General features: G+C 37.3%; 1 pseudogene; it reads left to right on the top strand.

The window, feature by feature from the left end:
- The first annotated feature begins 2,127 nt into the window (after positions 1–2,127).
- On the top strand, positions 2,128–3,723 carry LOC140303952 (piggyBac transposable element-derived protein 4-like; annotated as a pseudogene).
- Positions 3,724–12,357: the final 8,634 nt, after the last annotated feature.

Here is a 12,357-nt window from a genome sequence, read left to right as displayed (position 1 = left end):
CCAAAGATTGACAAAAAGGTTGACAAGCTTAACGCTGGCTCCTTTTGGTGTTCAAAAATAGGTGAGGATGCGGCAGCAGCAGAGTTTAAAACGTTCTATAAAAAGGATGACGGACGAACAAGAACGCAAAACATATCTTTCTACTACATTCCTCTTTTTCTGTCTTTGTTCGGACCTTCTTCTTCCATCTCATCGTCCTCTCCTGCCATTTTCAAAGACTCTCATTCCATCAATCTTAAAACTCTCTGCTCTTCATCTTCTCAACTGATCTGGACTGCTGAATTTTCAATATTCTGACTTTTCCTCGCGGTTTCCGGAGTTTGATTCGTGGAGGCGGAGCATGACGTAGGCCTACGCTACACTTTCAGCCAATGATTTGCCTGAAACTGTTATGACGTCTGCCTGGGCGTATTTTGTAAGGTTAATTGCAATGAGGGTGCCTCAAAGCAACTCGACTCCTGCATTCCTCCGTCTCGTAAACATTTGTTCAGAGGATTCTAAAACACCATAACTTGTTAAGATATAAAGGGTAAAGATAGAACATAACTTAGGATATAAAGACATCAAAAACAACATAACATAACATAAAAATTATGAGTCTCAACATCCAGATGGATATCTGTAAAGTTATGACATATGAATAACGAACCAAACAATGTTATTTTCCTGTGTTAAACATGGAATCCAATAAGAAACAGCTGAAGCATTGGTTAACAGTTGCATTATTTCATATAAATGTCACATGTCATATGCAAGTTGTTGACATAATCTTGGGTTTAACTATTCAGTACTATGAACCACTCGGGGGCAATGTGGCTCCATAAGCTGATTAGTCATTTTCCAAAATAATTACTTCTTTCGCATCCTTCCACGTACGATCATGAAAAAGGTATTAAAATGCAGAGAACATGAAAGAACTTGTACGAAGATGTAAAGCACATTTAAGATTCAGCAAAAAAGTTATTCTGGGTGAGATACTTTTGAGAGGTCCATGCAGCGACTGTCTCTGGCTTGAGTCAGAGTCAGAGGCAAACTGTTTACTTTGACTTTGACCCATATAGGCTCAGAAGGGTCCTGTTCTGGTTTTCTCCAATACTCTCCTAAGAGGGTCCGTTGTTTGTTCAGCTTAGTTAGCACTAAACTATTAATGTATTTACCAAAATTTATGGCACAGGTCTGTGGAAAGAGGGGCTGATAAAACCCCCAAAATGCTTTCGTGGACAAAGGTTGTTGTAAATTTCTCTTCTTTGATGTAGAAATCCCCCATCTGGTATTTCCACACTGACCATACCCACAAAAGAATGTTGCAGTCATTTAAAGTCTTAAGTTTGTATTAAATTCCACACTTGAGTTCGCTGCACTCTTCATGTGCTCAAATAGTCTGCGTCTCTCTTGTCTTGTGCCAGTGTGTTGTACTCTGTCACGAGCCTCACTCTAGGGTCCTTGATCCACAGCCATTGATTCCTTGAGCCTGCAGTGTAGCAATCCTCCTGTAGAGCATGTCCTTCGTTTGTAATTTATTCCTTAGTTTTAGCTTAATCACGATAAGTTTCATAGTCTTTTTTGTTCCTCTGTTTTTGGAGTGATTTTGATTTGTAACCCGTTTTTATAGACCCCTCTGTTAAAGGAGTGCTTATAGTTTATGGTTAAAGTTTCATAGTGCCACTGTTTAAGAGTGAGCTTCTTTTGTTTAAGTTAGCCTCAATAGGAGAGCGTAAGAGTTCATTTGCAATCTTTCATAGCCTTTCTATTTTTCTCCAAGAGTGGAGAGAGTTTTGTTTGATAATTTTCATAGATGCACTCTCCTCAAGCATAATTATTGAGGAGAGCACTTTAGGAGTTTCACAGCCATTGTTTTGCTCTGTCTGGAGATCCTCCACCTTGTTTATTATCAATAAACACTTTTTGCCTTGAAAAGACCCTGCATTTGTGTCCTGTGACATTTTAATGTGGGTAAGTAGCTGTTCAGATCCATAATAAACATGTGTCTTTGATGTACTTTATTTTCATTGCCCAATTATTTGTATTTTCATTACCTCAGAAACCCAGGTGTGTATAGAGGAGGAACTTTCTCTCCCTTGTCCTTGTCACTGTTCTCATGTCATCTCTTTGACAAATACACCAAAAATGAGCTCCAGAAGGTTTACGGCTGAAGAAATTTTATCACAGATTTTGAACTCAGAAAGTAGTGCAGAGGAAGAGATTTCAGAGACAGAGGACAATGTTATTGATGATCCAGATTGTCAATTTTCCTACGATGAGGAGGATTCAGAGGATTCAGAGGACGAGTCTGCCATTGTCTCTCCATCAGATGAAAACCATGGAATGCAGCAATCATCCTCCACAGAGGGGACATGGGAATCTGAAGATGGTAATATAAAATGGTCAACATCCCCACACCAAAGCCGAGGCAGACTGTCATCATCAAAATGACTCCTGGTCCTACAATATTTGCTGTCACACGAGTTGATGATATTCCATCAGACCACTGGATCAGACTGACTTGCATGCTTACATTGGAATTCTGGTATTAGCTGGAGTGTACAGATCAAAAGGAGAAGCAACTGCAAGTCTATGGAATGAAGAGAATGGAAGGCCAATCTTTCGAGCAACAATGTCTCTGAAGACATTTCACATGATATCTGGTGTGATAAGATTTTACAACCGTGACACACGACGTGAAAGAGACAAACTAGCTGCAATCAGAGATGTAAGGGATAAATGGGTCAAAATTCTACCTTTGTTGTACAATCCTGGTCCCCATGTTACTGTAGATGAGTGCCTTGTTCCATTCAGGGGGCGCTGTCATTTCCGACAGAACATGCCCAACAAGCCTGCCAAGTATGGCATCAAAATATAGGCAGTCTGTGATGCAAAATCTAGCTATGCATGGAATATGTATTTATACACTGGAAAGCTACCTGGAGGAGCATCTGAGAAGAATCAGGGGATGCGTGTGGTGCTGGAGATGAGTGAAGGGCTGCAAGGTCATAACATGTGACAACTTCTTTACATCTTACCGCCTTGGAGATGGACTTCAGAGGAGAAAGCTGACTATGTTGGGAACAGTCAGAAGAAATAAGCCAGAACTTCCCAGAGAAATTCTGAGGACGCAGGGCAGACCTCTGCATTCATCCATTTTTGTTTTCACTGAGAAAGCAACAGTTGTTTCATACTGCCCAAAGAGAAACAAGAATGTTCTTGCAATAAGCACAATGCACAGATGCATCTCTGAGCACAAGAGAAGACATGAAGCCAGAAATTACCCTGGACTACAACTCCACCAAAGGAGGAGTTGACAATCTGGACAAAGTCACAGCAACATACAGTTGCCAGCACAAGACTGCCCATTGGCCCTTGGTGATTTTCTACAACATTGTAGATGTGTCCGCTTACAATGTCTATGTCCTGTGGACTGAAATCAACCAGCAATTGAATGCTGGAAATTTGTACCGACATTGGCTTTTCCTGGAAGAACTCTGCAAAGCACTCGTCACTCCGAAGATCCAGAGGCAAGCCAGGCCGGCTCGATCCCCAGCAGCTGCAGCCACCATTAAAAAGGTCAAGCTCAGGTCATCCAACCAATCTGCAATGGATACAGGTGTAAAGAAACGGAAACAATGCCAGGAGGACAGTAAAACAAGTACCTCTTGTGTGAAATGCAAGAATTACATCTGCAGAAAGCACACAGTTACATTATGTCCATCATGTGGAGAACATTAAAAGTTAAATGAAAAAAAAGTGTTTGTGAAGAGGGAAAAACTTTAACTATATCTTAAATTTAACTATATTCTTAAATATAGTGTTGGAATTTAAAATGTATTGTATGTCTCTTTTCTAAATGTTTATATAATCCAAAATAAAGTTGTTCTTGGTTTAACCTTTTTTGAGTGGATTTACACAGTACGGGTCAAAATGACCCACAACATAATCAATGTAATTTTTTTTCAACATAAACAAGGGTTACATTTTCCTTTATTATCTTTTATTTTTCTTGTCCTATCAAATAAATGCATTCTGGTGGTTTTCCTGCCCTCTCGCTCTCTTCTTCTCACATAATATTTCCAATGACAGTGTGGGCCCCCTTACAATGTAGCTTTGGGACATGGTGACTGATGAAAGAGCTAACTCTGAGTCACACCATTTGGCCTTCAGGCTGCGGGTGGTGAGCTGTAGAAGGTTAGCATGTCAGGGCTGTAAAATACAAAAAAGGCTTCTCTTTTAACGGGAGTCTTTTCTTGACATTTGAGCTCCTCACATGAGACTGCATCTCATCAGCAACCACATTTAATGAGTTTTAGAGTTTTTTCCCCTCTCATTCTCAAAACATTGTGCACCATAAGTTTGAGAACTTAATTTAAGCATCACTTATTCCACACTACACATGGTTTCCCAATGGAACTTTGGATTGTAATGAGATGAATGTTTCTGGCTTCATCTGTTAGTGGTTTTACTACTGTTGGTCATTGGTGTACATTATGGTTTAAATTAGTAAACATTTTGTCTTCCTATTCCGTCTCACTCAGTGGGTTTACATGATGAGATTAACTTGATTATAGCTATAGTTGGGTTATGCTCCTTATCTGAGCAAGGGTAATTATCCTTGGATATATGGCGGCAAATTAATCGAATCACTGGCACAAAACATGCCATACCCCAGTATGATAGGTAGCGCTGTACCCATTTCAACTATCGGTAATAGAGTCACTTCCAGTTCACGTCTTCACTGCCAACAACAACAATCTCAGGCATTCGAGAAAGATGGTGAATGAAGATGCAAGATGAAGATACGTCCCTCTACATTTGTGGTGAGCATGGTTATGGCACAAACGCAATGCTTAATGGCGCATTCTCCATCGCGTTGTTTATTTCTTTCCAATGGTGGCGACAACAACAGAAATATCGTCTCCTTCGGCTTCTGGGTGACGATCGCGGGAAAAAATCTTGAGCATGCGCAGAACGCTCGATCCGATCCACTTCCGTCTACATGCACATTCAGTGGGCATTTGGATCGAGTTATCTCAGGGTCTTGATTCGATCGTAAGTAACCCGATCCAAATTGATTTCTTGTCAGATTAAGGTGTCTACATGAACTAAATAACTCAATCTTATTGTAATTTAGCCATTAATCTGATCCGATGGCACTCATGTAACCGCACTGACTGTGTTTGTGAGACATGAAAAACAGAAGAAGAAAACAGAATTGAATTTGATTAATTACTGTCAATAAGTCATCCCCAGTCTGCTAATTTGCTCATGATACAGTGATTTTGAACTGGACATGCCTGACCTTGCACTAAACAGAAGGAAATAAGTTGGTGAATCTATGAAACCATTTTTTGGGGGGTTTTCCTCTTATTTAGGGTGGTGCTCCTGGGTCAAAATCATTTTTGACTTCCCGTAAACTATCATTCATTCATTCATATTTGAAGCAGCACTTTCAACAATCTGTTATCCATTTCTACACCAAGTATAGAGCTCAGAAATTAGGCTTTATTTGTGCTTATTACTAATCAAAGGATTTTCATATAGACAAATGTATTAATATCAAACAAGCAGTGTTGGTCCATATTTTTTCTAGATTAGATCTATCACATTCAGAACTGATCATCTCACTGTTATCCTCTTACAGTGTCATTTTTATTTGGGTGTATACTTGGTTTTGTCTCTACGGACACTTTTATCCTGTCTGTTTAATTTAGTAACGTTAGCCTCAGAGTCTGCCTGCGGGCCTTCATTAAACTCTCTCCATTATGAAATTTGTACATCACTTACTACAAGAGCTTCTTCAGCATGAGGGTAGGTGGTTGCTCTCTCCGAGAGTTGTGTGCAGAGGAAGAGTGAGGGCCCCTGAGATAAAACAAATTCAATACTTTAAGGCAAGGGGAGTTAACAAGGTCTATCTATTGTTGTGCTCTGGTTCTAAGTAATGTCTAGAGACAAATTTGCAAGCTCTCACAGATGGTCGACCACACATGCAATGCAGTAGTATTCTGCATTTTTTCACTACACATGTGTGTACCCGAGTTTCTGGTGAAGATTTAATCTTCAAACTTTCAAAGGGTTGGTTTCATCAAAGGAAATTAGAATAGATGCAAATGCTCCTCATCAAATATCTCATAGACTTTAATGAAATATGACAAAATAGAATTGTTTTAGTTTCTGTTTGCTTGGTTAGAATCTCATGATTGTAGGTTAGACTAATTGCTTGTGCAGTTCGATTTCAGTTGTTTGCGGACTTAATCATCTCCTGATTCTTTGAAAATAAACCCTCTAAGCCAGATCAAACCGAATGTTCCCCTCTCGCCACCGGTACTGGCACTCTGGGGTTGAAGAGGTCAAACCCTCTGAGCATGGTCCTGATGTTTTCCTCAAAATGTTTATTTTGAAGTTATTTTTTGTGATAATACAGCTGTATTACAATTGTTACATGGTTACATGTTTCATTTGCCTAAACATATGTTGAAAAATTTCATATAATATATGAATCCAAAAAATTTGCTACACATTCCTCTATCATCCATTTCAATTTGTTTCTCTCTCAGATTTTTCCATTTTTTGCTGTTATCAAAAGCTTTAGCTTAAGCTTAAGCCTTAGCTTTCTTTACTTCACGGCAACATAAAAAATATTTTTTGTTTATATGAACTACTGGGAAGGATTACCACTGAAATGTGCAAACTGAAAATGTGGTTTGACAGAATCAAATTATCATTAAACTTAAGTAAAACCAAATTCATGTTATTCGGAAATTTCAATAAGAATACACAAGTACAGTTACAAATAGATGGGGTAGACGTTAAAAGAGCACATGAAAACAAGTTTATTGGGGTAACAATCGATGATGAAATAAACTGGAAGTGTCATTTAAAACATGTGCAAAGCAAACTGTCAAAAAGCATTTCAGTTCTGAGCAAAGCAAAACACATTCTGGACCACAAATCACTCCACAAATTCTACTGTTAACTGATTTTACCATATTTACAATACTGTGCAGAGGTTTGGGGCAATACTTATAAATGTACAATACAATCTCTAGCCATACTACAGAAAAAAGCCATAAGAATAATTCATAATACCGATTATAGAGACCACACATGTACTATTTTTACAATCAAAAACATTCAAATTTATTGATCTGGTTAATTTCCAAACAGCACAAATCATGTACAAAGCAATAAACAATCTACTTTCTAGAAACCTTCAAAAATATTTTTTTCATAGAGATGGGGGTTTTAATCTGAGGGGTGAATACAACTTAAAACATCAACGGGCACGTACAACATTAAAAAGCTTTTATCTTTCAGTTTGTGGAGTGAGGCTGTAGAACAGACTGGGTGTGGAGCTCAAGCAATGTCCAAGGATGATCCAGTTTAAAAAGCGGTACAAACACATGGTTTTCACGAGGTACAGGGAGGACGAAGGGCTTTAACAATTGGGTGTTTTCATAAATGATATATGATTTATGTACTTGTTTACTTACTCTATTTATTTTCTATTTTGTTTTGTTTTTGTAAATATGTATTATTTAGATATGTATGTTTGGGGAGAAAGATTATTAATTGAGTAGGGGAGAAGGGGTAGGTTTAAATAAGCATATGCTTCATCCTACTCCTTTTCGGTTGGTTTCACATTGTTACTTTTTGTCTTGACTATTGTTTTGATTTTTCTCATTGGAATTGCTGTTTTTTTTTGTTTTTTTTCAGTTTACTTTGTTGTTGCACATGTTCGAAATAAACTAAACTAAACTAAAAATCAACTAAACTAACTTCTCTGCTCCCCTACTTAATTACTTTGTATAACAAAGTGACAATCACTCCATTCACTAGTTACCCGACATTCTATCCAGCCATGAAATAGAAGACAGACATCTACTCTTTCAACCAAAACTCTTTCCCAGTTTAAAAAAAAAGAGGAATTTTCATAATTTGCTGATTTCATAACATGTCAGTACTCATTTTGTGCTTTTTCACTATCAAGTAAATGATTATACAGGATGAGCTGGAAATTGCTGATTGTTGAAGTAAATCACCCTTTACCGCTTATTTTAAAAGTATAAAAAATGTATCATGTCCTAAAGAAAGAAAAGAAAGAAAGAACCTGTATATGGTTGATGATACGGTATATGATGAGATGTTAACAAGATGTTACATGGTACAGGTTAGTGCTTTCAGATAATTCTGAAAATGTACATACTTGATAGAGCATGGGAAAGATGTGTTTCAACAAATGGTTTTGAAAACGTTATTACTTGATTAATGGAGTTCTAACATGCATAGCATATGCAATCAAAGGCCAGGAAATTGCTTTCTTATCTTGATGGGCTGATAATGTGAATGGAAGTGGAGGTAGGGGACTAATCTAATTCAGTCAACAACACCTGCCATTACACCTTTGGTCCCTATCAGCCCAGTAAACTTTCTTATTCTGGTCTCCTTCAAAAAGGTAATCTTGCAAAGCAATTAGAACTTCCTCCCTCTCCCAAATGTTTTTAAATGGCAAAAGATAATGTATCCCCTCCACTTCACCCATGTAGCAGTGGCAGCAGCTGGGTGTTCAGCAGATCATCACTGCCATCTTGTCACATCCCATCACTTAATCAGTAGCTCTTGCTCTTAGGGATGCACAGACATATTGGCCTAACATTGTATTGGATGATATTCAGCTTGTTGAAAGTATATATAATATATATATATATATATATATATATATATACACACACAGACACACACAGACACACATAGACACGCGTATGAACTTATATATGTTACATAAATGTGTGCGCATATATAACATAAGATCCTATGGGACTTTGGATCCACACTTATAAACAGGTGATGCCAAACCAACCAGACATTGTGCAGGTCAACAAACTACAGAAGAAGCCAAGAAGGCAGCAGTGATAGATGTAGCAATTATAAGTGATATGTATATGTGTGTATAGATATTTGTGTGTGTTTGTGTGTTTTTATACACATGAATATGTGAAAAGTTTAACCATTTATGTATGTTTATTTGAGTTCATTTGCTCTTATTTAAAGATAGTGGATGATTGTGGATACTTTACTGACCGTTTTCTGGTCAGTTATATTTGTTTTATAATTCAAATATATAGAAAAAAAGAATTAGAAATTAATTAATCAGTATTAGTTAATGGCCATTGGCCACATTACTACAAATTACTGCCTTTATTATCAGTTTCTGTGTCGGCCCTGAATTTCATGAAATGGGCCAACCCCACTTGTCACAATTCGATACACTATAATAAACCTGTCAGTTCCTAACCCTAACCTTTGGGTAGGATAATGATCTAGAATTTCTTCTAACAGGGTTGTAACTTTAAAAAAACCATATTTAATAGTAGATTAATAAAATGCAAGCAGTCAACTCAAATTCAAGTCAAATCACATCGACATAAATCTTATGATAGTTGCTTATGTTTGTGGTTTTTTGTTGGATGGTTAGGTTTGACTACAGTGACCTCGTTAGGTTGTGGGGAAAGAAAAATCTAAATCTAAATTCAATTTAAGTTTTAACATTTAACATTTTCCCAGAGAAACTTCTGCCTTCTGCAAAAAGCCTCTCCTTTTTTTTCTGTCACAGAGACCTGTCCTGCAATAGTGTCGTCACCTCCAGGCAGCATTGGGTGGACTCACAGCCTGAAATTTGGACATTGAGGAACTTGAGGCCTATTTGTGTACCTGTATATTAGAAATTCTCACAAAATATTTCCAAGTCTATGTAACATTCAATCGATGCCATTACTCATGTTGATGGAAATAAAATTTTAGGCAAAAACTTAATTCACAACTGTGTTTAATTTTGGAGACAGTACATCATGTTTAAACTTCTGCATTGTTTTACAGCCATACAACAATTCTGCACTACTCTTGATTTAATCAAGATGTATATCATTTGCACCACAGGTCAGTAGATGGGGTGACCAATGATGACATTTTAGTTCAAGTAAATTAGTCTTAGATTTTCAAGCATTTATATTTTATTTCACTGAAAGTTTTTTTTCTCCATCAAATATTTAAATTTTCTCTGGAATAATGTCAACATATAGGAAACCAATAGCTGACAGTTAAAAAAAAATCCAAAGTTTAATTCCAACAGTAAAGATCATGCAGGAGTTGTTAATCAGTGTGGCAAACAAAGCAGAAAGAGTTGTGGCAAAACATAGATTAAAAGCTCAAAACACATCATTTACATGCGTCACACAGAGCAAGGAACAAAAAAACTGGGGAGTATAAATACCAAAGAGAGTAATGATCAATCGAATTCAGATGTGGTGTAATAAATTGACATAAAATGGGTGTAGAGAAAAACAAAGGCACCAAGGAAAACTATGTCAGGTGCCCAAGGTATAAGTGGCAAACATGAATGTTACAGTACGAAGTGTAGCAGGTGCGTAATGAAGTGTGTTGTGATTGCAGAGTGCAACGTGAAAGATGAAAGATTATATAGGCCAAGTTTAAGTATCAAAAATGATAAACTATGTAGTGGAACCTTCCAAAAGACGAAAAGGCCCTGTCAATGCATCAATTACTGCAGTTTCTCTCGCACCTCATAACTGCAAATCTGGTATACTTAGAAAAGGCTGATCACCATCTACAAACCAGCTGTGAGCTGTGATACAATGAGTTTTGATAATTTAGCGTTTGTAGAACATACTAAACATACGAGTATGAAAGTAAATAGTTAATTCATGAAACAAGCTCAAAACACAAGGATAACTGAACAACAGCTTCACCATAAATAACATGAAAAACAGTATGATACAGTATGATGGTACAATGTACCAAGGAGTGACTAATCAGAAAGTATGGACAGCAACTGCACCTTTCAACAAAAGATGTCAGAGACTGAATTGGATCATTAAGGCACAAAAAAAGCAGTCTCACAATATATCTATACAAGAGGAACATCCTAACGTTATGCAAACAGTCCCCAGATGAGGTTCAAAGCAGCAGCTTTCTTGCTGTGATGCAACATTGCTAACCACTGCACCACCACCCATGGTGGAACACTTCACAACTTGTGAGGTTAATTGGCAACAAGTCAGTAACATGATAAAGTTGAAGTAAAAAAAAAAAAATACATCTGTTCAGCTCTCAAATCCCCTGACCTCTTTTATGAACTTACTTTATCCTTTCTTCCCCATTTGCTTCAAATCCTTATCTTCTGTTAATTAAGGATTTGTAAAGCACAGGAAACTCTGTGGTTACAAGGGTGCACATATGGGTGTGCATGAGCAACAATCACAATCAACATATTTCTCCACACAAAAGCCTACATTTGAAGAAGAAAAAATTTAATGGTGTTAGAGCAGTTCAATGGTTGGTCTTATTTGTGCTGACAGTCCTCCACTCTGACTGGTGACTCATCCAGGTTGTACTCTGTCACTTGCCCAATGACAGCTGGTATAGGCTCCAGCGCCCGCCTGCCCGACCGTCTGCCCTTCCTCGCGACCCTGAATTGGATTAAACTTGTATAGAAAATGGATGGATGAATTACCTGATAGTAGTTTAATTTAAGTTGTTCTAATAGTATGCTCAAGCCACTTTGGCTGGTTTGCATTAGCAGTAAAGTATTAATTTTGCCATATTGGTTTGTTCTGTGTTTTTCCATTATGAATGAACCTGGTGCTTTACTTTTTTTTTTGCTTTTCAGTTTGTTTTAGTTACCTTCATGTTTTATTAGCATCTATAACACGATGAGTTCAGTGGCTTGTAGTTTCAGTTGTGAATTTAAAGATGATTTTTCTGCTTATCAACTGCTTGTCACAGAGTAAACATAGCTGAAGATAGATCTTGATATGCTAACTTCTGCACATGTCTTGTTAATTTCATGCTAACTCATAAAATTTTCTATCAATTTGTTTGTTTCCCATTTTCTTAAATTTCTAAATCTTCAGTGTCATCTTATCAAAAGACAATTTGTAACTAATTCCATGTGAAAAGCTTCATTTATAAGAGTGGAATAAGCCTTTGGAGCCCATTTATGGTTTCACCTCTGGCCATAAAGCTATGGTTGTAGTGTGCGGAATATAGGTTTAAACCTGGTGGAACTTTCCATGCTGTTAGCATAAATCTTTAAACATGACTTGTGGGTGGAAGCCTCATCTGCAAGTTACAGAGAAGAATAACTTTTCTGCTTGGCTGATTAGGCCACAGCCTGGGTAGCCCAAGTGTCTTGTCCGTTTTCTGAGAGCAGAATGTCTTGTTTATAGAGATTTTCATGAAAATAATTTAATCAAAACTTTTGGCCATGCCACTGGCATCCAAGTCATCCGTTTTGACAAGTTTGAGGTAACTGAAAACTTAAAAAGCATGTGGTAACTTGAGAAAAAAAAA

The sequence above is a fragment of the Leuresthes tenuis genome, unplaced genomic scaffold, assembly GCF_036924035.1.
Source record: "Leuresthes tenuis unplaced genomic scaffold, fLeuTen1.0.hap1 SCAF_3, whole genome shotgun sequence".
In the NCBI taxonomy this organism is placed as follows: domain Eukaryota; kingdom Metazoa; phylum Chordata; class Actinopteri; order Atheriniformes; family Atherinopsidae; genus Leuresthes; species Leuresthes tenuis.
The sequence above is the reverse complement of the archived record's forward strand: the minus strand, read 5'-3'. Positions and strand labels throughout refer to the sequence as shown.